The 22,722-nt window shown below is 39.1% G+C and overlaps 2 protein-coding genes across 2 annotated transcripts in view; one reads left to right on the top strand and one right to left on the bottom strand.

Moving 5' to 3' along the window:
• SOX6 (SRY-box transcription factor 6) overlaps positions 1-18,890 on the top strand; it is a 482,345-nt gene extending 463,455 nt beyond the window's left edge. The window contains exon 15 of the transcript XR_014585612.1: positions 13,119-18,890. The gene's annotated coding sequence lies outside the window, so the exon portion shown is untranslated. The remainder of the gene's footprint in view (positions 1-13,118) is intronic.
• Positions 1-22,722, bottom strand: part of INSC (INSC spindle orientation adaptor protein) — a 510,527-nt gene that overhangs the window by 19,067 nt on the left and 468,738 nt on the right. The gene's annotated exons all lie outside the window — the stretch shown is intronic.

The raw sequence follows: 22,722 nt of genomic DNA, 5'->3' as shown, positions 1-22,722 counted from the left end.
CGAAGGAGACAATCAAGATTACATTTAAATTCAGTTAGCAAACATGTGCATTCAAGCTGCAATTCTAATTGTTTGAACTTTTGGTCTTTACACTAAATGTGAATAAGGAGAATGGACTCTTACATTTTTTCCCAAAAAAACGTCAAGCAAAAGAAACATGGATTTTTCTTAAACATTTCATAGGAGACAAGGAAGCAAACCCTAAAGTTTATATTAGAAGCATTTTCCAAGTATCAAAATCGAATATTTTCACTAACGATGACACGTTCTCTTACCCTTTTAAAATCTGAAACATAGCTTCATGTCTGTTCAATACAGGAAGAGTAAACCATGTACTCACAAAGCTGTAGTTCTAAAAGAAAGCTGTGAGGCTTCATTGGAAAAGTAGCACACAAATTATGGATTGCTATTAGAATGAGAATTTGTGTTCTTTACAAGTATATATGCACATGCACAGAACTCACTTAGGGAGAGAGAACAGATTCCTCTAAAAAACTATCCCCGCCATGAAGATGACAGATCCAGCCTCAAGGTGGGATTGATTGTACCTGAACTGCTTGCTTTAAACCCAGCAAGCTTGGGGATTCTGCAACAATCATTTATTCAGGTACTAGCCTACCCTTGCTACTGGAAGATTGTATTCCCTAATGCCCAAACTAAATCTTCTTCAGTTGAATTGAAGCCTGCCATTTTGTTGTATCTATAGTGGACAAGAACAAATCGTTAGTCCCTACTTTGGAGCCATCTTTTATATATATGAGTATATATACATAAATATGAATATTGCCTTCATACCTTCCCCTCACTCTTCTTTTGTATAGACTAAATAATTCTAGTGCTTAATGTCTTTCTTCACAGACTGTGTTTTCCAGCTCACTCTTGTTCTCCAGTGGGCCAACGTAGGCTGCTTTCTAATCAAATGTCATGACCCAGTCCACCCATTGTATTTCAGTTGTGGCAAAACCACATTGTGAACTGTAGAAATTCTTACGTGACTTTTTTTTTACGTGACTTTCTGGTGATGCTCTTGTTTATACTTATTCCTGTGTACTGTTTTTTCTTTTTTTTTTTTCTTTTTTAATTTATTTATTTCTTTTATCCCCAACAGTAGCACTGCTGACTAAACTTCTGCTTGTGACCCATGACACCTCCTTTTTTCAATAATTTCTGGCAAAATTGCTACCTCTGGATCTTTTCCAACAGGATTTTAGAACATCAGGCATTCCCATTTCATATGTTTATTTTTGTGTCATTCTGAATTCTTGTCCTGATGCCTGCAGCCTCTCCTAGTTAGGTGGCAGTTGCAAATTTAGTACATGCTAATTCATTACTAAGGTCATCTTCTTTGTGCTGCGTACAAAACTGGCTAGATTTTCCTCTAATTTCTTCTCTCTGATTTCTTAGAAAGCACTCTCATAGAATTTATGTATTTATTTGTTTATTTTGCAGCACAGCACTTTCTTAGCTTGTGCTGTGTTTGGGCCTTAGATAAGCAGAGATGATATATAAGATCTCAGACTACGTTGATAGTTAAAAAAAAAAAAGAGTTGCAATGACCTCAAGTAGGTAACAATGAAGATTTTCTGTTTCTGAATTTAAAATGGGATTACAGTAGTCACAGAAGGCTACATAGATGAAGATGAGCTATTTACAAAGTTGTATAATTCAGGAGATGAGGCATTTGACTGCATTTTTTTAAATTTGTGTATATGAAACTGAATCATAAGTGCTAACCTTTGCAATCTATCTGGATTATGTATCTATGAAGAAAACAACAGAGAAAAAGCTTCTACAAAAGTTTGAACTTTTTTTTTCCCATCATATAAAATTTTTATGGAAATGAAGAAAAATAGTATTGTTTTGTAGCAGTATTAAACATAACTTTTTGTGGTGAATAGGCTTGATGAGACTTAAATGTTTTAGAGAAGAGTTAAATTTGCAGATAAAAATGTTCTTCTCATTTAAAGTTTTAAAAATATTCAATAAAATGACTATTTATTGAAAAGCATTCATTTTTCAAGAGAACATTTGTTTAATCAAAAGCTTGTCATTATAAAAAGGTTTTGTTGAAACATTCTTGACCAGCTCTAATCTAACCAGGCGATCAGGCCCAGTCAGCATGGGTTTATGAAAGGTAGGTCCTGCTTGACGAACCTGATCTCCTCCTATGACCAAGTGACGCGCTTGGTGGATGAGGGGAAGGCTGTGGATGTGGTCTACCTTGACTTCAGTAAGGCTTTTGATACCGTTTCCCACAACATTCTCCTCAAGAAACTGGCTGCTCGTGGCTTGGACTGGCGTACGCTTCGTTGGGTTAAAAACTGGCTGGATGGCCGGGCCCAAAGAGTTGTGGTGAATGGAGCCAAATCCAGTTGGAGGCCGGTTACTAGTGGAGTCCCCCGGGGCTCAGTGCTGGGGCCGGTCCTCTTTAACATCTTTATCAATGATCTGGATGAGGGGATCGAGTGCACCCTCAGTAAGTTTGCAGATGACACCAAGTTAGGTGCGTGTGTCGATCTGCTCGAGGGAAGGAAGGCTCTGCAGGAGGATCTGGATAGGCTGGACCGATGGGCTGAGGGCAACTGCATGAAGTTCAACAAGGCCAAGTGCCGGGTCCTACATCTGGGGCGTAACAACCCCAAGCAGCGCTACAGGCTGGGAGATGAGTGGCTGGAAAGCTGCCTGGCAGAGGAGGACCTGGGAGTACTGGTTGATAGTTGGCTGAATATGAGCCAGCAGTGTGCTCAGGTGGCCAAGAAGGCCAACAGCATCCTGGCTTGTATAAGAAGCAGTGTGGCCAGCAGGTTTAAGGAGGTGATTGTCCCCCTGTACTTGGCTCTGGTGAGGCCGCACCTCGAGTACTGTATTCAGTTTTGGGCCCCTCGCTACAAGAAGGACATCGAGGTGCTTGAGAGAGTCCAGAGAAGGGCAACGAAGCTGGTGAGGGGTCTGGAGAACAAGTCTTACGAGGAGCGGCTGAGGGAGCTGGGGTTGTTTAGCCTCGAGAAGAGGGGGCTCAGGGGCGACCTCATTGCTCTCTATAGGTACCTTAAAGGAGGCTGTAGAGGGGTGGGGGTTGGTCTATTCTCCCACGTGTCCGATGACAGGACGAGGGGGAATGGGCTAAAGTTGCGCCAGGGGAGGTTTAGGTTGGATATTAGGAAGAACTTCTTTACTGAAAGGGTTGTTAGGCATTGGAATGGGCTGCCCAGGGAGGTGGTTGAGTCACCACCCCTGGAGGTCTTTAAAAGACGTTTAGATGTAGCCCTTAGTGATATGGTTTAGTGGAGGACTTGTTAGTGTTAGGGCAGAGGTTGGACTAGATGATCTTGGAGGTGTTTTCCAACCTAGACGATTCTGTGATTCTGTGGTTCTGTAATCATGCACGAGGGTTCTGCTGCCACAGAGTGCTTGATACTTAAGTCCAGTTCAATTCTATCAAAAGTGAAACTGTGAATACAGGAAGACAACAGACGTATCTTCTTTTTTGCTCCTGAGGCTACTGATGGGAGTTTGGTCTGTTGTACAATCTACAGCAGATTCAGAATAGTTGTACACGCAAATTCATCTGTACTGGATTAAGAATTAAGAGACTAATGGGAGGGGGCTTTTGAAGTCCAGAAGCGTGTTGCCTATATCTCTGATACATGACAAATTTTGAGATTTTAGTGGCAGATGAAAGAGGAACAGGAAAATTGTTTTAAAACTAGTGAAAACCTAGCAGTATCATCAGTAGTACAGGGGAGTGGCAAGAAAGTGGGCATGGTGCTCTCTCCATAGTCTTGTTTCTGAGAACACAAATTGCTTTTGCTTGTGTCAAGTGATGATTTTCTTTTTGGTGCAGGATGCAGTTTTTATACCTGTAGTGAATATTTTAATTGAACATGGAGTGAAACAGTCTCACCTAAAGACTTTTGTTTTGGGAAATCACAGAATCGTCTAGGTTGGAAGAGACCTCCAAAATCCCCTAGTCCAACCTAACACTAACAAGTCCTCCACTAAACCATATCACTAAGGGCTACATCTAAACGTCTTTTAAAGACCTTCAGGGATGGTGACTCAACCACTTCCCGGGGCAGCCCATTCCAAAACTTTCATTTCAAGCCTAACAAACCTTTTGGTAAAGTTCTTCCTGATATCCAACCTAAACCTCCCCTGGTGCAATTTTAGCCCATTCCCCCTCGTCCTGTCACCAGGCACGTGGGAGAATAAACCAACCCCTACCTTGCTACAGCCTACCTTAAGGTACCTATAGAGAGCGATAAGGTCACCCCTGAGCCTCCTCTTCTCCAGGCTGAAAAATCCCAGCTCCCTCAGCCGCTCCTCGTAAGACTTGTTCTCCAGACCCCTCACCAGCTTCGTTGCCCTTCTCTGGGCTTGCTCGAGCACCTCGATGTCCTTCTTGTAGCGAGGGGCCCAAAACTGAACACAGTACTCGAGGTGCGGCCTCACCAGAGCCGAGTACAGGGGGACAATCACTTCCCTAGCCCTGCTGGCCGCACTGCTTCTTATACAAGCCAGGATGCTGTTGGCCTTCTTGGCCACCTCAGCACACTGCTGGCTCGTATTCAGCCGACTCTCAACCAGTACTCCCAGGTCCTCCTCTGCCAGGCAGCTTTCCAACCACTCATCTCCCAGCCTGTAGCGCTGCTTGGGGTTGTTACGCCCCAGATGCAGGACCCGTCACTTGGCCTTGTTGAACTTCATGCAGTTGCCCTCAGCCCATCGGTCCAGCCTATCCAGATCCTCCTGCAGAGCCTTCCTTCCCTCGAGCAGAAAAACACACGCACCTAACTTGGTGTCATCTGCAAACTTACTGAGGGTGCACTCGATCCCCTCATCCAGATCATCGATAAAGATATTGAAGAGGACCGGCCCCAGCACTGAGCCCTGGGGGACTCCACTAGTGACCGGCCTCCAGCTGGATTTAACTCCATTCACCACAACTCTTTGGGCCCGGCCATCCAGCCAGTTTTTAACCCAACGAAGCGTACGCCAGTCCAAGCCACGAGCAGCCAGTTTCTTGAGGAGAATGCTGTGGGAAACAGTGTCAAAAGCCTTACTGAAGTCAAGGTAGACCACATCCACAGCCTTTCCCTCATCCACTAAATGTGTCACTTGGTCATAGAAGGAGATCAGGTTCGTCAAGCAGGACCTGCCCTTCATAAACCCATGCTGACTAGTCCTGATCGCCTCCTTGCCCTGTAAGTGTTGTGTGATGACACTCAAGATAATCTGCTCCATGAGCTTCCCTAGCACTGTAGTCAAACTTACAGGTCTATAGTTTCCCACATCTACCTTCCAGCCCTTTTTGTAGATGGACGTCACATTTGCTAGCCGCCAGTCGACTGGGACCTCCCCTGATAGCCAGGACTGCTGATAAATGATGGAAAGCGGCTTGGCCAGCTCTTCCGCCAGTTCTCTTAGTACCCTTGGGTGGATCCTATCTGGCCCCATTGACTTGCGTACATCCAAGTGCTGTAGCAGGTCGCCAACCATTTCCTCATGGATTGTGAGGACCACATCCTGTTCCCCATCCCCTTCCACCAGCTCAGGGTACTGGGTATCCAGAGAACAACTGGTCTTGCTGCTAAAGACTGAGGCAAAGTAGGCATTAAGCACCTCAGCCTTTTCCTCATCTCTTGTCACTAAGTTTCCCGCCGCATCCAGTAAAGGATGGAGATTCTCCTTCATTCTCCTTTTCATGTTCATGTATTTATAACAGCATTTTCTGTCATCTTTAACAGCAGTAGCCAGATGGAGCTCCAGATGAGCTTTGGCCTTTCTAATTTTGTCCCCACACAGCCTTACAACATCCTTATAGTCCTCCTGAGTGGCCTGCCCTCTTTTCCAAAGGTCGTAAACCTTATTTTTTTTTTCTAAGCTCTAGCCACAACTCTCTGTTCAGCCAGGCTGGTCTTCTTCTGCACCGACTTGTCTTTGGGCACATGGGGACAGACCACTCCTGAGCCTTTAAGATTTCCTTCTTGAAGAGTGCACAGACTTCCTGGACTCCTCTGCCCTTCAGAACTGCCTCCCAGGTGACTCTGCCAACCAGTGTCCTGAACAGCTCAGAGTCTGCCCTCCAGAAGTCCAAGGCAGCAGTTTTACTGATCCCCCTCCTAACTTCGCCAAGAGTAGAGAACTCTACCATTTCTTGGTCGCTCTGCCCAAGACAGCTCCCGACCACCACATCTCCGACCAGTCCTTCTCTGTTTGTGAACAGAAGGTCTAGCAGGGCACCTCCCCGCTAGGCTCACTAACCAGCTGCATCAGGAAACTAAACAGGTTTCCTGTTCCCTAACAGGAACAGGAATCCCTAACAGGTATTTCATTACAGAAAATTGTTGAGGAAGAAGTCTTTTTCTTTGTTTTTGCTGCATAATAGTGAATGTGTTTTGATCATCTCCATTTTACACTTGCTTGTCAGTTCTTTTTTCCTTTTTGTTCCTTTTTTTTTTTTTTGGCCACAACACCTAAGCATATGATTTATTCAATTTTCATACACTTATAAAAATATTATGCTAGGTGTGAATGCCCAGTAAAATATATAACGATCAGATTATTTACATGAACTGTAACCCTAGAATAATCAGGATTTATTATGTGAATGAAGAGGTTAGCAACTGCCAGTTTGACCTCAATTCTTTGAACAATGTTGCTTGATGAAAAACCTTGGTTATAAAGCTTGTTAGGAGGCTGATGTGGCAGTAGTTATAATAAGGACAAGACAAGGAGGGCTTGAAGGGTATGGAAATTAAATGCAAGCATGCAGCTCTGTCATGTGCTGTTCGTAACAGTTCAGCACAAAAAAAATCAAAAAAAAAAAACAGAAAATGTGCAGTTACCTACAATGCTCCATATAGTGTTACAATATTGCTCCTATTTTGTAAGGTGTGTTTGGTTTTATATATATTTTTATACATATGTATATATATACATACATCAATTAGGCTGTCATATATCCATATCAAGACATTTGCTTGACAGATAATATAGGTTCAGGCTTGAATATTACTTGCAGCACACTTCACGTTTCTGGAAAGTAAAATACAAGTGAAACTATTGGTGAAGCAGAAGGCAGCTTGGGGCATAAAAGGAATGGTAAAGGGAAGAGAAGGAGGAACATCTCAAGTATCAAAAAAACTTGTGTGCCTGGGTGCAGTGAACCACGTCCTCTGTCCCAATGAACCTGTACGGATTTAGCCTGGAATTCTGATTTGCAACATATCAAGTATAGCATTTTCTGAAAAGACTTTTGACCTTTGATAGAGTTAAAATAGTCCACTGTACCTATGGGGACATTAAATAGAATAACCTAGTTAAGATGTTTCATCTTTCATGCTTAATAAGGGATTGATTTCTTTTCATTCCAGTAATATTCTGAGGACTCTCTATTTTGTAACAGGGCAAATGAATCAGTGTGGAAGGCAGAACCGCCTCCTCCTTACTAAGATACTAGAACTTGAAGTAAATTCAGATTTTAAAATGTGATCTGTTCTTGTATACTTGGGAGAGCAGATAATTTTTTTTTTCTGTGAGGAAATAAGAAATGTAATTACTTGTGACATTGTTGTAACAGTAAAGTATCTTTCATGTTATTTTACACTTTAACTTATCTATCTTCTTTCCTTTAAACTAATTAATCTGTTACTCAAGCCTATCATGACATTTGCTTGATAAGCTGAGACAGGTATGCATGGTGATAGAAGCCCATTTCAAAATTAAGTTTTTGGCAAATAAAACGCAAAAGAAACACAGGCCTACGTGGTGTTATATAGAACATAAAGTCAAGTTCATCCCCTCTACCTCACAGTCACAGATGGATGTGCAATAAGCACTTGTCTGGAAGTTTCATACAGCAGTGTCTTGGCACTCGTGCACCACAAAAAGGCTTGTTAGTATTCTACTGAATATTTGAGATTACAGTAAAAGATCAAAAGATTTTTTTAATTCATATATGTGTCCACATGCACCATTAAGAGAAAGTAAATCGTAAGTATCTCTTTAAATCTCTCTGACACGCACTCTTTACAGTTGTAGAAGATTGCTGAGGCAAAATTCCACAATGTTCATAAGCGGAACCTAGTACATGTAGAGGATCAGAGATGTATAACATTTTACTTGCATTTGTTTTATATAAAGGTCTCATAACACAGAAGTGTCACAGCTAGGTAGATTCTTAGATGATCCTGAACATGGTAGTATTTAAAGCTCATAGCAGTCCTGAACGGACAAAAAGCTATTGAAACTCAACATACATTACTGGAATACTCACAGAAGAAACAACTTTTAGCCCAGCTAACAAAATATTTCATTCTGATACAAATAAAATGCCTACTAAATTGTATAAAGAAATACTATTGTCTAGGAAGTTCAACAGTATCTTAAAATGAATTAGATTCATATTGAAAGATACCCTTGAAGTCTTTTAAAATGCATTGGTGCTTATTTTGAGTTATATGCTCTAATAAAGCTGTCATCATTCTGGCTTCCCTTTTTAGCAAAACTTTAAGAATCCCTGTGAACTGGTTTGAATTCATTTTGGGTTGGAGATTCTCTCTCAATCTCAGCAGGGGTAGTAGGCTATGATTCATAACATACGCTTTAGTTGGAGTCTCCTATTCCTATTTGGACTTGTCAGTTTACCTGAATAGTTTTTTTTCTTGTAAAATGCCATAAAAAGTCACTTGATTTACTGAATTCTTGACAGCATTCCATGGTTAGTATTAGGTTTCCTCTCTAAAACACAAATGTAGTTGTAAAATTGACTGTAGAAGAATTTGCTTATTGTGAACAGCAATGTCTAAGGTACAAAGAGAGCATCAGGAAATGCACCCCTGAAGCTCATAGCATTTGATCTAAACTGTACTTTGGTAAGAGGTAGTATGTCTGTTTCCTTATCCTCCCTACTCAGGACCCACTGGCTATTCATCTTGAAATCAATGCCAAAAATCCCATTGACTTCAAGGAAAATGAGTCTGGCCCATATTTTATGAAAGAAGCTAACATGCATAGCAGAAACTTGGCCAAATTCTCTATGCTTTAGTAAGGTAAAATTTCCAGTAATTAAATGGGTCCTTCTTCCTGAAAGTTGATAAATCCAAACATCACCACAAATCTCTGCACTTTCAAGAACTGAAATGTCTGTCTTCCCCTTCATTTGTGGCTATTTCCAATGGATAAGACTGTCTCTGAAACTCAGTGATTTATTTCACTTTAGACCACAGCATTTCTGTTTCTCTTAGACCTGTGACTATACAATATGATAGGATTTCAACAGACTTTTCCACTGGTTTCTTTCTTTTTTTTTTTTTTTAAAGAGAGGAAAAAAAGAAGACTACGCATCACTGTATTATAGAAATAATTACAGCTGCATTATTGAAACTGTAATTTTACTAGCCTTGTGCAACCAGAATGTTAACACTGCTCTAAAAATGTACAGAGATATACATCTGCACTTGAGTTTAACTGCTTGGAAAACTTTGGAATAAATATGAGGATTTTTTTTCCCCCTTCAGGAGCATGATGTGAGTGCTGTTACAGTACTAGTTTTGTTTAAATACAAGACCTGTACTGTAAGCCTTTGGTGGCTGAAAGGTAAATTACATTCATGCAAAACAAAACTGATGAACTACTGAAAGCTGTAGCTGCTGAAATAAATTCCTGTGTGCTAAATTTATGGGAACTATGCACTGTGTACACCACAGTATATTCACTTGCAGATTCAACTTTCAAATGACTTTCATTACGAAAGTAAGTAGCAATATTGTGAGAAAAAGGTCCACCAGTGATGAGTAGAAAGGTATAATTTTGTTGTTGGAAATACTGATGCTCATCAGCATATGTTAAACCTTGTATGGATCAAGGAGCATTGCTTGTTTATTTATTTTCATTTACTTTTCATTGCTGACATGGAGGTAGTAACAGGGCCTAAAGGCTCAGTTTATGAGGTACCCTACTGTATTAATTTATTTGATGTTGAAATTCAGGGCCTCCAGTGCCAAGGGTTCCTCCTACAGGCTGGCTTTGCTTTGTCTTTTATGAATGTACTTGTTTTCTCGGTGCTGTAACTGCAGTGTCTCCTGTTGCTATTCTACATGTTTTTACATTTTACAGTGACCAGCTTACTGAAAAGGAGAGTAAAGGATGAATATTGTCTTCCTTTCTTTGTACAACTTTCTGCAGAGTATAGAATTTTGATACCTAGATAACAGAACAGGAAGATGGTCATTTTATATCTACTCTAGGTTTATGCTAAGTTGTGTAACTGTCTAGCATAAAAGTGTTTAGTATTGATACCTAGGTGTGATTGTTGTACTTCTCACTACAAATCATATGAAAGACAGCAAGTGTTGGTCTTCTACATGGCACCCACTTCATATAATTGTCTCGCATGCCATTTCCTGTTTCATATTCTAAAATCAGGGAGTCCTTAACAGCTGACAAAGAAACCATGTGTTGAGATGTTATTGTTGAAGAGCAGATAATTCAGACATGAAGTTTGGCATAATTAACTGAAAAAATATGTAGACTCCAGGACAGTCAAGACAAGCTTAAATTTGGATCTCTAATCCCTGTTAGGCATAAGAAGGTTCTCCTTACTGATCCACACCCACTAAGTGAACACAATCATTCTTAGTAACACTGCCAGACCACCAAAAAAAAAAAGAAAAAAAAAAAGAAAAATATATATATTTAAACTTGATTATTTTTAAAGTTTAATGACAAATCCTTTCCTTTCTTCACATTAAAGAAATAAAGGATGTGCTGGAGTCCCATTAAGGGACTGCTTTAGAGCCTGGTTCTCTGAGGCACTTACATTGTTTAAATTTTAATTTTTCATCTGAAATTTTTATTTAAAACACTACTTATAAACAACAACAACAACAAAGTTTCTTATAGTCTTTGGCTTTTACTCTTGCAAAATCTTCTAAGCTTTTTACCTGTCCCAATGAATTCCCTGCCAACTCCCAGAGGCATGTTTTTCCCTTCTTTTGGCCTCCTCTAGTCAGTGCTACAATACTGTGGGAAAGCACTCTCCTTAATGTCCTCCCATGATATTTCGACTAGGAATAGATTTTATATGAAAAGATATGTGACTACGTTCACCTTTGGTGTAAGGCCATGGAAGATATTTCAAATGGCAGTCAATGAGGTAACATCACATAAATTTGGCTCACACAACACACTGTTTAGAAACTGGGGAAATTTGTTACGTAGATGTAAAGCTGGGAGAATGGACTATAACCAATACTTTATGAGTCTCCACCCCTCTTCTTGCTGCAAAATATGATTTTCTTCATAATTAGAAATGATTTCCTAAGTAATTTCTTGGTGTGTGGTTTATTCATTGCAAATGTCTAGCCGGTACAAATGGATGTTTGAGCTGTTTTGCGTAAGGAAATGGGTCAGACGTTTCAATCCTAACTGTATGAAAAAAATCTCAGAACCAAGTTCTTAATGTGAATAAGATGCTGCTCAATACAGTGTTACGTATAAGTGTAAGGGTGCCTTGAAGGCTACTACTTCTGGTGTTAGTTGTATCAAATTCCAAGTTCAATGAATAGGTGAATATTCCCATTCGTTGACTAGTCTGCTATAATATTTATGAAAATCTCACCAAGAGAACATGAACATAGCCAAAATAAAATCAGATACAATATGTATATAGTTAAGGAAAAACTCCTTCCTTTTAGAATTTACGCTCTGAGTGGCTAGGAAGAATGAATTTATTATTCTCATCTTTGTTTTGCAAAGCTCTCTGAAATCAAAGTTAGATTTACACTGCATAAAGCAAGATTTAAACACAAATTTAATATTAATTTACTGCTAAAGATGAGTTTAGCTGAATGAGATGAGAGCCTGCCAAAGAACTGGATGCATCTCTCTTAATTCCTCTTCAGATACCTTAACGAAAGCTAGCTCTGATTCTAGCACTCTTCATCAATGGATCTCAGGCCAGTGGTACACCTGTGGCTGTTTCCTGTAGTTGGATGGAGAGGTGTATTGCATACGTAGCATTGTCCAGAAAATACCGTGTTGGAAATAGGTTTCTGGTCTCCTGATTGCTAGCTGATAACTCATTTTATAATAAAGACACCGTTAGCAGGTGGACCACAGACATTTCCTTTGATCTCTGCTTGCTCACTCTTGCTTATTTCTAGTGCCCAAATTTGATGCTGTGAATGAGGAAAAATAAATTGTTTAAGTTATTTCACATGAAGCCTGAACCTGCAGTATTCCCCTCTGTTCTTACACAGGGGGTTCTCTAGCCTCAGGGCTTTTAAAATTGCTTTATTTAAGAAACAAATACTATAACTTCTTTGCAAAATCTTGCTAATTGCTGTTGTTGGTTCAACGCCCTCCACAGTTTAGATACACTTATGGATTTGTTGTCTTGCAAGGAGTCTTTAGAGAACCTGCAGTAAGCAGAGGTAGATTCCTTTCAACAGATACCCTCCTGGATCATAGAATCATTAAGGTTAGAAAAGACCTCCAAGATCATCTGGTCCAACCATTTCCCTACCACCATAATCACCCACCAAACCATGTCCCTAAGCACCACTTTCCTTAAACACCCCCAGCGACTGTGACTCCACCACCTCCCTGGGCAACCCATTCCAATGCCTAACTACTCTTTCTAAGAAAAAATGACTACCAATTTACAACCTAAACCTCCCCTGTCGCAACATGAGATGTTTGACCTTTTTTTTTTTTTTTTTCCCCTGTATTAATTTTAAAAAGGGACCTCTATTACAGAGATTTTCATGGTTTGTTCTGAAATCTGCAGATGGATTTCTTGCTCATGTTTTTCTATTATGTGACACTGCTTGGTATTGTTTTCATGAATACAGATAGAATAAGAATTCTTATTGCATTGGTATCACTTTCATCTTTGAGAGAGCACATGAAATAATTTTTTTTTTTTTTATTCAGAAACACCTTATAGTATAATGCTTAGACACTAGATTAATTATCACAGGCACTCGGCTGTTCATGAACAGCTCTAAGGAATGATGAAGTCAGACGGTCAGATTAACATTTAAAAGAGTGAAAGTTACCAAATTAATACAGACTCAAATAAACCTTTCTCATTTTTTCTTTTACGTTTTTAGGTCTAGCACCTGAATGGCGTATCATAAACCTGCAACTATCAATGAAACTTAGCACTTGCAATTTCAGGGAAATACACTGTATTTGTTTAAGGAACCCTAAGTGGGCCAACTGCAGGTATGTCCTTGAATTTTGTATGTGGAAGGTAAGTAGGATCAGTGGAAGACTGATCTGGAAGTGGCTGAGACCGTGATGATCACATGGGCACTGTGCTTTATGTGCTTTGTGGGCTTTCAACCTGTGCATCATCACGTTATGACACTGAATATCTGTCACCTTTTAATAATTTGGCACTTCCTATCTACAGGGGAATACTTCCAAATTAAGCAATGGAATTATTTTGAAACTAGCCATGTATTAGCTGTCTTTGAAAGAACTGTGCTAATGCACAGCACCGATCTATTGGAAAGGAGCAGAAATGCAAACAGAGATAATCTAGGTTATTACATCTTGTTGTTATTTTAGGACTATACCACTATCTATTTTCAGCATATAAATATGAATAAATAAATAAATATTAAAAAACTGTGATGCTCTACTTTCCACTGACCTGCATCCTCTGCTTCTGTTCACTCTAATTGGCACTTACAGGTTTGGGCCCTTACAACTGCCATGAGAATGAATTAATTTGATGTGTTTTAAGCTCATGGTCCTATCACAGTTTAATTACAAGAATAAATTAATTTTGAATCTTTTTCTGTCCTTAAAAATATACCTTACTTTAAGAACCAAAAAGGGGTGATAGTTCCATTCTCATTACATCCCTGGGATTGCCATGAGAAATAAAATAATTAATATCTGTGCTTATTCTATATCATTAGTCTTTGTCCTAAGAATGGATTAATGAGAATATTCAATGAGAATCAGAACATCCTGGCATTCACTTCTGTGAAAACTCATTCTTGTGTCAGAGACTGTAATGAGGACTGAAGGATGAGTACAATTAATTCACAGCAACCTTAAGGTTGTAGTGAGAACAGAAAAGGTACATCATTCCAGACTGATGACCAAGATCATAAGAGAAGATGAAGAATGAGTAAGAGAAGATTGAAGTAAAAACATTTTAAATCTGCATTTTAAAGCCTTTGTTTGACAGTGTGTTTTTAAAATCCATGTGATTTTAAAATCCATGTTAGTTTTTATTGACTACAGTTTTCATTCCATTAGTGGGCTTTTTTCACCTATCCTTCCCAGATGTTTCTTCAGAACTAAGCAGTTACTTATCAAACTGATTTTTCCCAACTCTCCCAGGTAAGAGGTTGGCAAGAAACAAAAGAAGACTAAATTATTTTTTGTATTTCACAAAGGCTAAGAAACAACACTGTGGAACAAAATGACCTTTAGAGTAATTTCCTTGGTATCCATGGGCTTGAAACAAACACAGTGATTTTGGCTCAGTATAGATTTCTTAGGTAGTCTTTGCTGCAGTGATTAAACGATATAGTACTGACAGGGGTGCTCATTTTCTGAACTACTCACAATACAAAATAAAACACAGCAGCTCACGTAATCATGGAGTGTTTGGGTGGGCAGAAAGGAAGAGACACTAGCATAGGAAGACAAGAAGATTGTACGGCTGATTAGTTCAATGTTTATGTTAGGCCTTGCGTCATGTGTGTTGTGGGTATTATGTGTGTTGTGGAGCAGTGTCCTCGCAGTTGTGTAAGTGTTGCTGGCTTTAAGTAACAATTACTGATATAAAATAATACATGATAGCAAGAAATTAAATGAGTGCATCTCCCTGAAAAATGCTTAAAATGGGTGCTTTGCTTTTGATTAATAATTAACATTGCTTAGTTTCTGTAGGCTTAACAGAATTATTATAACAGCATGCCCACTCCATTATATTTTAGGTAGTGTCAGGTTTTCCATTATTAAGCCCTGTATTTTTATTTTTAGTTTGTTTGGTAACATGGCCATAAAAATTGACTCCAGCCATGAACTTGCCAGGAAAAGCTCTCAGTTTAGCAGAGTTTTTTTTTTTTTTTTTTAAATAATTTTTAAATACCTCAGCTATTTGATGGTTTGCAGGGGGAATGGAAGCCTGGGCTAACTCTTCATAGAGAGAGCTCTAGTGATGAGAACATGGCCTTCTCACAGAACGCTGTGGTTTATGGCATTTATTTCCTGTCACAGAAATGCTGCTAGAAGTTAAGTGGGGAAACTTGAAGTGAGAAGCTTGACAAAGAAAGAGAGGCTTCATACCCTTAATGCCTGATTCAGTATTAGAATATATCAGTTCTTCTTTGTTGCTCCTTATATGTAAGTCAGAGCTGAAATTAAATTTAAGTTGAAGGTATAAGAGAAAAAAAAATACTGGAAAAAAAAGACAGTAGGGCCATAGTGGTGAAATATGGACCATCACTGAAGAATGTAGCATCCAGTGACAGGATGGGAGGCAGTGAACACAAACTGAAATACAAGAAATTGCACTTAAATACATGAAGCAACATTCAGACTGTGAGGGTGGTCAAACACTGTAACATGTTGCCCAGAGAGGTTGTAGAGTCTCAACACTTGGAAATATTCAAAACCCAAGTGGATGTCGCCCTGGGAACCATGCTTTAAGCAGGGAGTAGACAATCTCCAGAGGTGCCTCAGCTATTCTGTGCATCTATGAATAATAATCATAATAATAGTAACAAAATGACAGGGAACAAGATTGAGACTTGTCCATGTTTTCTCTCCTTTACATTGCTTGCTACCTGGTGCAACAGCCTCAGTGAGGGAAAAGATGCGTGTGGTCAAGCAAGTGGGAGAGGACTGAGCTCAGTTTTGAATCCTACTGAGAGAATTCTTCGCGTTGAATATTGCCCTGAGCTGAGTAAGTGGGTTTCCAGAGGGCCATGGTTTAACGCATTCTTTACTGAAGTAGTGCTCTTCATGCAGCAGTGCTTATTCTTTCATATTATTCCAGGTACCAAGGAACTGACATCATGCAGAGACACCAGTCAACATGACGTCAGGTTGCTGAACAGTATTCTCTTTTTGCAACTCAAGGCCTACTTAGCCAGTGGTGTTAGAGAGGCTTAAAACTTGACATTTTGCCAGCAGGTTGACACTCCAAACCAGGAGCTTTACAAAGATCTGTACCTTGACAGAAGCCTAGCATGGAAACCTAATTATCTTATGAAGGACACAAACCCTGTAAGAAATACTACTCATGCTAGAGATGTATTTAAGAAACTGAACATACTGGCTTATTCTTTGACAGCAGGCCCTCTTGGGGAAATAGGCACACAGTGCAGGGGAGGTCAGCCTGCATTCAAAGGCTTGAGAATTTTTTACTACCGTAGCAAAATAAGAGAAGGGGTGAACTATGATGTCACTGCAATAACTGAAAGAGATGGCTCTGGCTATCGAAAATCCCACCTCTGTAACAGTTATTACTGGCAAAGAGTAGTGGATGGAAGTAGTCCCTGAGCAATCCTTTGTCCCAAGTCCTCCCTCACTTGCCCAGATGCAAGTGTTCAGAATATCCTGCAAGCCAGCTAGTTAGTCTCAACGATTACCCAGCTATTTTCTACAACAGGAGTTCATAAAGGCTCCTGGGAGGTCAGGTTAGTCAGAACATCTTTGGGGTAGTGAAATAGGTTAGATCCCCAAATGATCCCTGAAGATATATAGTGTTATGGTGTTTAAAACCCTCTTTTGCTTCTCCATTGTGCCGGTCTCTGGTGCAAAAACTAGAGCCTTTGCAATTTGCACCCCAGTCCTTGCAGAAATAAACCACAGTGCAAGATGACCTTAGAAAACTGTTCCTTTGACCACAACAGAACTGGGGAGTACATTTTTGACACAACCTCCTTCTATTTGATTCACCTACATTTTAAAAATAAAACTACCGATAAAGCCTCGCTCTCCCCACCCCTATTTTTTTCTGAAACTCTGTAGTAACACACAGAGACTGTTGCAAGTAAGGTTTTGTGTGTGCACACATGCGTGTACACATTAAACTGATACATTTAATTAATGAAGACACCTTGGGGCTTAGGTCTCATCTTGAAATCACAGTATAAAAAATTAAATGTGTGTATAATGTGTGAATGGTTGCCACTGAAATCTGTAACCCATGAAACATCAGCTGTATTCCTACTTAAGAAAGTGTTTTAAATAATTACATAATATGACTAATACAGTAATAGTGCTACAGTAGCAGCATGACTTTGGCAAAAATAAATAAGGAGGAGATATATGTCTTCTTTTTTACTCTGAAGTATGCAGTACAAACTTCTCTCATTGTTTTCCTTGCATGCATACATGGGAAGTTTGTTAAAGTGAGAATGGTTTCACTGTGAGCATGTGCAGTGACTAGAAAAAAATGTTGAAAAGTATTTGGGGCATCTGTGCTCTACTTTAAAGTATGTACAATTATAAATAGTAATTGACATAGCCAAAACAAGGCATATTTCAGAAGGTTATCACAGAGGGAATCACATTTTCTTTGTATTGCAACAAAGATTTTTTCAGGTGCTTTGGCACCTGGGAGAATTCACATCATGTTGAGGATCCAAAGCTCTCTGTGCACTATAAAGACTAAGTACCATACAGTAGTATTTGTAAAGATTGACACTTGCTTGTGGGAATAAGGAGTGGAACTTGGAGGAAATTGGCCAGAGCATGAAATGTAAAATGATGAGGATGATGACAACACACCTTTATTCCTAGCCCTTAAGTCAGGAGTTCCTAACTGCTGGATTTCAACTGAAGTTAGATACTTCAACTGGAATATAATTTTCTCGGAAAGACAATGAGGGAACCCTGTTTCCTTATTTGCCAAGAGAAGGCTTCCATTCAGTTTTGCGGAAGTAGTTTTTAAGTGAGGGACAACTGGTGCCTGGTTATGTTTTCTAAATCCCTGACAAAATGCCCTAAAACTGTGGGCAACAGAGTGCACATTCTGTATTTTCTTTAGCTCATTTGTTGTGTAGTAAAAATCGCATCTTCACTGTACTGTAGTTACCTCATGGTATATGGAACCAGCTTGTTTGGCAAAATTTGGAATTTCATCTCCAGTGAGTAGGTTGATGATTAGAACAACTTTCAGCTGCTACGCTACTTTCAAGTAGGGAAAACCAAGTGCAGTTGTGGATTGCTGGGGCTGTGTGTTTGTCAAGGAAAAAGGTCTCTACCATACTTTCCTCCCTCCACAGTGTTAATCACATTTTCTTTCATTGTGTGTATGTGTATAGATAGAATCGCAGAGTAGTTTGGGTTGGAAGGGGCCTTTAAAGATCAAATGGGCAGAGGTGTCTTTCCCTAGATCAGGTTGCTCAAAGCCTCATCCCATGTGATTTTTGAATACTTCCAATGATACGACAACTATCACTTCTCTGGGAAATCTGTTTTGATGTCTTACCACACTCAAGATAACAAAAAAAAAAATCTTCCTTATATCTGATCTAAATCTACTCTCTTTCAATGTAAAACCATTACCCTTTGTTCAGTTACAGCAGGTCCTGGGGAAAAGTTCTCCATCTTTTTTTATAAGCCTCCATTATGTATTGAAATTTTGCAATAAAGTCTCTGTGGAATTTTCTCTTCTCCAGGCTGAACAACCCCAACTCTCTCAACTTTTTTTTCACAGGAGACGTGTTCCTCTGCTCATTTTCATGGCTCTTCTCTGGACCCATTCTAATAGGTCCATGTCTTTCTTGCGCTAGGGACTCCAGAGTTGGATGCGGTATTCCAGATGGGGTCTTGCAAGAGTGGAGCAGATGGGGAGAATCACATCCCTTGACCTGTTGCCCACACTTCTTTCTATGCAGCCTAGGGTATGATTGGCTTTCTGGGCTGCAACCGCACATTGCCAGCTCATACCCAATTTTACATCCAATACATCCAACAGTATACCCCAGTCCTTCTCCGCAGGGCTCCTCTAAATCAGTTCATCATCCAGACTGTACTGATAATGAGAATTGCCCCAACTCAGGTGCAGGACCTAGGTTGCTTACGGATTGACACTGGAATGCAAGAAGTCACTCACATTAAATGAAATTCATTTTCAACTTTACTAGTATTGAAATCTAATCAATGTCTGGAAACTGTAGCATTTATTGACTAGTTCAGGTGCAGAAGCCTACCCGTGTGGATTTCAGTACAGAATGGAAAGTGATTTGACTGTTGCCTACTGAGAGAGACTCTCATCTTAAAGTTGTTTCCAAAGAAGGAAATGTACCTTTTTTGTAATCTGATAAAGTGAAATAATTGCCATCATAGCTGAGTTTTCCCATGTGGTTTAGATACTATTTAGTACTGTTCTAGTTCTATCATAGGAAATGAACACAAAGAAGTGTGTAGTTAAAAACAAACAAATAAACACCATGCAGTGTTACTCTTAAAGAAATTCCAAAAGCTCTGTGAGAGACACAGTTTTTTGATGTAACAATAAATTATATGAGTGCGAGCTCTGAGTCTGAGTGCATGTGCTAGTTTCACATTGTTCTTTAAAAATACTTCCCATCATATTTACAAATGACATCCCAGGCATTTCTGAGAGAAGTGTGGATATCTGAAAAGTGGTCTGAGGAAAACATAGTACCAAATGCAAATACCTGCTCCAGTGCCCTTCTGGGAATTGGCTTATTAAGGAAAATTAATAAATTATTTTGTGGAAGGAAAAACATTTTCTATCATCAATTTTCATTTTAGTTTATTGCATTTTCTTCAGTTAGTGGCATTCTGGTGAGTGGGCTGAAAATCTTGCTTTTTAAAAGTGACTAGTAACTAATATAGGTGAATAGTAACAGGAACTCATTTTTTTTCAAAGTTTTTGGAAGGGTGAATGCTCATACAAGCAAATAGTTTGTCACAATCTTCAGTGTGTGCACATGAAAATACCGGTTAATACTATCAAAATGTGACATTTAGTTGTTTCTGTTTTTTATAGAGCCTGCCTGTTCTGCAGCTGTTCCTTATTACGCAAGCTGACTTGAAGCTGAAGTGTAAACATGAGAAGAACAGAATAGTAGTACTATCTTACCTGCTCATTTGATTTTCCAAGTTCCACATATCAACCCTTGCAGTGAGTATAAGTCTTTCTAGTACAAATCTAGCCCAAGAGCAATCCAAGGTAACACTAGCCCTAATAATAGACACAGCAGGCTGATGTTAGTCACAGAAGTCACAAACTATTAGGCGTCTGCTGTTACAGACTGTGGTCTTACTGTATGCTAAAACCCATTCAAAACCTTAAATATAAATCTTTCCAAATATACAAATACATTATTGCTGGAAGTAGGGGGAGGGGGGGAGAGGTGACTAGTTTGTCATCGAAGTTCTTGGAGAATAAGAATTTCTAATGAGAAATTATTACATGCCAACTTACCTTGTTATGAAGATTTTTATATGGAATTTTGAAGGGCATAAGATCCCCCCCCCTTATCTTGTGCTATAAAACAAAACACCATAGCTCTAGGTGAGTATTAAGTGTTGCCCACAACCCTGACAGCTGGACCGTACAAGTGTTGATCCTTATTAGATGAAAATATATGGAAGAATAGTTACCCATAAAGTGGCATTGTTTATCACCCTGAAAGTGCATCAGCACCAATTCCTAAGCTTATCAGGCCATGCCACCTGGATGAGAACTATCCTGTTCTTCACATTCACCTGCTCAAAACCCACACTACAGATAGAAATTACTGGGAGTCTTCAGGGTAAAATGTTAGAAACTCTCGCCTGAGGAAGCAGGAGACATGATGAGCAGGAGGGGGCAGCTTCAATGGTTCTTCAGTACAATCTTTGATGTGCAAGTCTGTGGTCTTCAAGACAATATACAGTTCAATATTCTAAAAAGCTAGGTGAAGAACAATTTCCTTTTTCTTTATTGAAATGAAGATCCTTTGAACTAGTGGCTTACAAAATAAGGGGGAAATGTCTGTACCTTCACAGACATCACGTAATTTTGGAGGTTTCTTCAAATGAACGATTTCTAAAATGATACAGTTCTGGTTCTTACTTTGTAAATCCTCTTCAAAACCACTACCAATGTCAATCAAAGAGCATTCAAATCAAGCTGAAAGCGATCTCAGTTTGCGGTTCTGAGATGTCCATAGTAATTCCAAGTACTGGACTGTTTTTTTTTTTGTTGTTTTTTTTTTTTTTTAGACAGGGAGAGTCATGCTGAGTGGGTTTGGAAAGACAACCTAGGAAGAGATTTACTTTGGTGTTTCAGTTTGCATTAGGCTAAATGGATGTTTTAGATATCTTGCTAAGGAGGCAGACACTGGAACGTTAAAATTCCTTTTCTTTCATTCTGGGAAGACAACATCAAGCTGTGTACTCCAAAATTGTTGAAAAAAATAATGGACAAAGAGATGAAGGGGAAGTTTTTGTCATTCTTAAGAGAAGAGAAAATTAGATATGACTAATGATGTTTCCAGTGGTATCTAGTGATCCAGCTGAGACTGGGATTTCATAATTCTGTACACTGTTTGTATATATACTAAGAGACAGTTCCTACTCAGATAGAATCTAAGCAGAGAATAAGACAAAAGGGGAGTGAAACACTGTGGTATTAGCCTGAATTTTAGGACTAAAAATCTCTCAGCAGATTAAGTGTGTATCAGACCTGGGAACTGAACCCCACTCAGTGTCTCAGTGACAAGGCCAACAGCTCTAAGTTTAAGAGAAGGAATCATATGGGTAACCTTCCAGAGCATGAAATAAGTGTCAGATTATAATTCCAACTTCACATTTTTTACCTAAACCAACCCAGAAAACCAAACCTCTTGAGGGTCTCTCAACACTTTTAATGCACCCATCAGTACATATTCCAAACAGCATGTGTATGCAACAGACAATAGTGATTGTTGTGGGTGGCAAAATACACAGTGGGTTGCAGTAGCAGGGATTACATCCTGTATCTTTTTAATATAATACATGGCTCATATTTCAAAAACTACAGAGTGTAAAATATGACTTTGATTAATATTTTCATCCAATCTAATGCCTTCATTTGTTCCATTGTTTCATTTTAAACAATAGTATGCAAAAGATTCCGATGTTATGTCAGCTGAAGCTTAGCAACTGCTATTATTGATTATAGCCTTAATGGAAACTTCTCAGCAGTTTACAGTATTTTGTTAGGATATTTGAAGAGACCCAAAGTACAAAAGAAGCAAAGCTAGGTTTGGCAAAGAGCCTTTCTTTTGTCTCTGAAACTTTCTGCAGTAAATTTAGAACAGAAGAGCATTTCTCTGGAGTAAAAATATATGTATTGCTGGCTACAAGTGTATGTTTGCTGCCTCACCATTTTAGAATTAGATGATGGACTTATTTAGTAGATATTGGATAGTAAAAAAGTAAACCCCATAATTTAAAACGTTCCACATTACCACATTCCAAGAAAAACATGGATCAGTGAAAAAAACCAGCAGTATTGTAATAAGAAAACAACTAGGTGCATTTTTTCCAAAACCTAAACCCAGAAATCTAAATGTATGAGTTACTGGCTAAAAATGCCATTTTCATGTCTCTGTTTCCTCATAAACTGAAAAAAAACAAAACCAACCTAGACTTCAGAAAATAAAAAAATAAGATCTAAGACTCCAGGTCAAAGCTTAGATCACCACTGTAATTTTATGATAATCCTTTTTGAATCTT

Source organism: Anser anser (assembly GCF_964211835.1).
Source record: "Anser anser genome assembly, chromosome: 5".
NCBI classification, from domain to species: Eukaryota; Metazoa; Chordata; class Aves; order Anseriformes; family Anatidae; genus Anser; species Anser anser.
Note: the sequence above shows the minus strand (reverse complement) of the source record. Positions and strands in the feature narration are given on the sequence as shown.